At 45.4% G+C, this 5,147-nt stretch overlaps 1 pseudogene; it reads right to left on the bottom strand.

The window, feature by feature from the left end:
- LOC147890593 (L-gulonolactone oxidase 3-like) lies at positions 1 to 2,149 on the bottom strand (annotated as a pseudogene).
- Positions 2,150 to 5,147: the final 2,998 nt, after the last annotated feature.

Genomic DNA, 5,147 nt, shown 5'->3' with positions numbered 1-5,147 from the left:
GGATTGGGATTGTCTTTCAACCGCCCAAGACCTTCACGGGGGTGGAAGAGAAGCAGGAGGGGGAATGTAGCGGCACACGCGTGCTTGCGAAAACACAAGGTCTGCCTGGCACATGTAGCCCGCCTCTGGAGCACAATGCCTGTGCTCTCTACATACACATAGACCTTCCATAGCGCAGTGCTCGTCGTCTACATTCGCTCTGTGCTTAATGCCCAGCAACTCATCAGACCAGTCGCTTGAGAAGAGACCCCGGGATCCATCTCCTCTTTCACCTTCAAAACTTTGTTACCGTCCATCACTTTCTCCCACACTCCCTCGAATGCTACCTCCCCATTCTTACCCCAGTGTGGCTTCCCTCCGTACTTTCTTACCATCATTTGCTCCAACTCCTCCATCACATCTTCGTTCAGCCTCGCTTCCCCGCTCTGCCTCGCTCGAAAATATACCATCTTGAACATCGCCGCATCCTCCCTGTCTCCAAGATACGCCTCTGACTTCGCCACGAACCTCACATCGATGCCGCCGAACATGTTGAGACTGCACATGCCCTCTGGATTCGCCTCCCTCAGCCGCTTCACGTCCAGAATGAAGTCTGCAGCTCGGGAGAGCGGAATGGAAACGGCGGTGTGATAGTGGAATATACCGTTGATGCGGGTATCCCACTTGCAAGTTCGCCAATCGGATGCATTCTCAGTGACCGTCTCCAGCCTTGTAGCAGGCGTTTCCAAATCTAGTGGTGAGACAATCTGGCAACCACCGACCGTTTGCATGCGATGGTTGAAGCCCACTACCGGGAAACGTTCGAATGGCTCACCTTCGGCATTCACATAACAATCTCCAGATTTTATCCGATGTTAATCCATTTCCTCTCCCCATTCGCAGAGACGTGCCGTATCCCTGGATTTCTCGATGCTTTCCTCTGCAATACCATAAACGAGTTAGCCCAAATCTGCCAAGCTTACCAAAAATCGATAGAACTGGTATGCAGGAATTAAGATCGAAAGCCCGATTCTGAGTGGGAGAGCAAAATCTAAGATGATGTTGCTCATTTTACTACTTTTCGATGAAACACACGCATGAGAACTTTTTCCCTTAACTCAACGTCGATGTTTTCCGCCCTAGGGCAACCCAGGCGTTGCTCGGGGGGAAATTCTTGGGTTCGATTTGTAAGAGGGAGCACTAACGAGATCTTACATTGTGCTCGCATCGCCTCGGCCTGAGAGACACGCATGGGTTGCAGCAGAGGAAACATGTTGGCACCTTCGCCTTCCAAATCGATGGAAACTGCATCTTCCTCCTTAAAAATGACTTTTCCGGTGGAAGGAATCCAGAACAAGCTAGAAAAAGCATACGCTCTGGAGAAACCTATCAGGAGATGTTCTAGGTCTTCGTCATGAACGAGGTCTAGAGTGAGAGAGCGCTTGAACATGGGCATCACGGCGAATGTAATCTTGGAGACTACACCAAGAACCCCTAGGGAGATTTTCGCAGCTTGCAGAGCATCATCGTTCCTGGTTAGTTCCACCACCTAGGCGTAACCAGAAACTGGAGGAGCGGGCACGACCATTCTCAAGCCGGTCACGTACTCACTGATCGCTCCTCCTTTCATGTAAAAGCCGCTACCGTGCGACTCAGTAGACATGACACCGCCGACGGAAACCCCGTTCCACAGGGGAGTATGAGGGACCGTCAGACCGTGCTGGGCAAGCTAATTCACGAAGTCCCTTAGCTCAACTCCTGCATCAACAGTGGCCGTCATCTCCGTTTTGTTTATAGCGATCGGATTGCGGGCATAATCGCGCATACTAATCAACAAGCCACGCTCGCCGCCAGGGCAAGCGATCTTGCTCATGCTGTAGGAATTCTCCGTGACAGCCTTCATTTTCATGTTTTCCTTCACTGCCTCGGCAACCGCAGTGAGGAGCTCCGATTCCGTGGTGGGAAACAAGACTTTGGAGGCTTTACATGGCATTCTGTCTACCCAGACTCCTTGATAATTGGAAAGGGTGCAGCCTTTAGCGTCGCATTGGACGGGTGAAGGCAACGTAGAGGAAGAGGCGACGACCTTGGGCAGCAGCAAGCGATGGAGGACGCAAGCGGTGAAGAAAACTGAGAGGACAAGGGAACGCATTCTCGGCAGTGAGCCGCAGATCACAGACGTTGCACTGAGGGGTTGTAGGCTTGAGGCAGATTGGATCTCAAAACTGTTAAAAGCGCAGGGAAGTGGAGAGGGCCTGGGAACGTTAGCTCCACGTATGGCAAAGTAAATGTGGAACATATTAATGCTACGTGTCCGGAGCGGAGATAATAAAACGGTGCTACATGCCGTGCTTTTAGTGTCCAACGAACGGGGGAGGCTTCCAACAAATGCAACTTATATGAAAGCGTGTCACGCTCTGACTCCGCAAGCTTGACATGACGATCGCTGTGTTGCAGATTGCAGAAAGCTACCGGTCTACAACCCCGTCGGGAATGTTCGTGTACCGCTCCCCCGTTTAAAGGTTGCTGCTGATGTCTGATCGTTCCGTCCTGTAGGATTCTTGTTGTGTTTTTGCTGCTACCGCAAGTTGCGTTTTTGAAAGTTTGACATTACGAGCGCTGTGAATTGCAGAAAGCTACCCGTCTACTGCAACTCCGTCCGGAATCTCAGAGTCCCCATACTTACGTCGTTGGCATCCGGCCCGTGTGCAGTTCCCCGTTTAAAGCTAGCTGATCGTCACGTCCTCTAGGATTCTTGTTGCGTTTTTGGCATGCCCTCTGTGTTAGTGGTGGAAATAGCTGATTGGCCATTGAGAGTGCCACATGTGCACACGATCCCCTCTTCAAATGCTTGCGAAGCTCTTGCATTCGACTTATTTGTTTTTTTGGCTAAGAGCTTTCGACTTATTTGTTTTTTGGAAGGCCTCTTTAATGATATAAATCATTCATCTTGTTGCTCTTATACAAGTTGCCTTTTTTTTCCCTTTCAAATAAACTTCTTTTTTGCCACTTTACCTTTTAAAAATATTCCTAAGCACTTGTCAACACACACACACACACACATACTTGTCATGAGATGCTGAAAAATTTTTAATGATATGAGATGGTTTATCTCTTTTACATGGACAACAATCATGGCGGATAGAGAAGATATGATAGGATAACATCAAATACAGAATGAGGCTCATGGACGACGGCAAAATTTTGTGAAACCGTAGGATTTTGTTACAATGTTAGGTTGTCAGAAGTTGATGTGGAACTTTTGCAACCAAGTATTCACAGGATCTGCCTTGAGGATAAGAAAACACTTGATTGGCGATGAAGAAAAAAAAATAGAGATGTGAGGGACCAAGTGTCGAATTTGTTTATGCCATCCTACGAGGCATTAACCATGCAGAAAGTAGAGTACCCCATGCATAGGCTGTAGATGTAAATGAGTGAACGTTTAACATGTGCAACTATTCCAATGTAATATGACATTGAATTGGACCATGGGAATTGCAAATCAATCACTTGCTGGTTTCATATATATCATGTTTGATGATACGTAAGTTGAGTCTAGATATTCAAGACTATTTGTAACATGATCAAATGCTTTTAAATCTTCGAAATAGTTGTGTCATATGGTTGAAAAGTAGTAAGTGTGAGTCTAGATATTAGATGTAAATGAGTGAACGTTTAACATGTGCAACTATTCCAATGTAATATGACATTGATTTGGACCATGGGAATTGCAAATCAATCAATTACTAGTTTCATACATATCCTGTTTGATGATACATAAGTTGAGTCTAGATATTCAAGACTATTTGTAACGTGATCAAATGCTTTTAAATCTTTGAAATAGTTGTGTCATATGGTTGAAAAGAAGTAAGTGTGAGTGAAAGAAATGTCATGTAGATGTAAGCATTGCTAGATATTGTAGTAGCATGTGTGAAATACCAACGTTTGCGTACAAAGCATGATGTCACGAATGATCATAGTGCAGATAGATGCTTACTCGAGAGAGAGTGGACGTGGGAAAAGGCCTTTTTCCATCCCATACCTATGTCCATAGGTAGATTACCACGTCTAGAACCATCCAATTATGTCGGAAGGGGGCAAGGCGATTAGATGGTTGCCTCTGTTGTGAGGTCTAGCACATGTACAGAGCTTGCAGGCAGAATAAGACTGAGTGAAATGATTGTTTTCATGCAAGACATATTGTCAAATTAATTTGATCAAGGCATGACGAATAAATTTGAAATGTATTGAGAAAGAAAATTTGTGCTTGTGAAACCTTTGCACATTGTTGATCTGTTGGTATGTGTATCTAGACATGAACATGGCTCTAGAGAAACAAGGGCGAAACCCTACAAAAGAACGTGATTATGTTACGCTCCTAACTGCCACAAAGTAGACATGTAACATCTGCCTCAAATGCGCAAACACTTCCTAGGCGATCCTCAGTCACATACCACCACTCTCAACTTGTAATTGAAGAAAGAACCATGGGTCTTAGATCCCCGGCAATTGGTGACTATGGATTCAAGTTGCTCGAAAAGTGCAACTGTACATAGTGGTGGCACAGGGTCTTTTACACAATCTACAAGTTGCTCGAATGTGCATATGGAGAGAGGACAATGCAGTAATGTGCCTCGTTCAAATGTGCATGCACATGTGTAGCAACAATCCTTGGAAGCTTCCTTCAAAGCATAACACATCGAGAAGGTGCAACAAGATGTGTTTAAAGCTATCTGTTGCACGGGATATCTGTTGAGCATGGTGAAAAGCCCACATTGGAAAAAATCCATGGCCTCTATTGCTAAAGCTGGCTCGGGTTTCACAATGCCTAGCTATGATGCCATCCGTAACATCATTTTGGATGCATAGTTCAATAGGATGAAAGAGGAGATGTAGCAAGTGGTTCATGATGACATTGAGAAAACGGCTTGCACCATCATAACAGACGGATGGAAGAATGTTAGCAAGAGGCCCCTGATCAAGGTCATGGTTGTGACGTTTTGAGGCTTTTGACTATCAATTGATACGAGCAGTGAGGCTAAGATGGGGGAGAATTTGTTGTGCATTAGCTAAGGTAGCTAAGTAGATGTATTGAAGATATTGACCCCGACAATGTTATTCAAATGATTTTTGATAATGCTAAGAATTATCAAAAGGTTGGAAAA

This window comes from Dipteris shenzhenensis, chromosome 19 (genome assembly GCF_047967505.1).
Source record: "Dipteris shenzhenensis isolate YYH24624 ecotype China chromosome 19, Dip_SZ_1.0, whole genome shotgun sequence".
Lineage (NCBI taxonomy): Eukaryota > Viridiplantae > Streptophyta > Polypodiopsida > Gleicheniales > Dipteridaceae > Dipteris > Dipteris shenzhenensis.
This window is presented reverse-complemented; position numbering and strand designations above follow the sequence as displayed.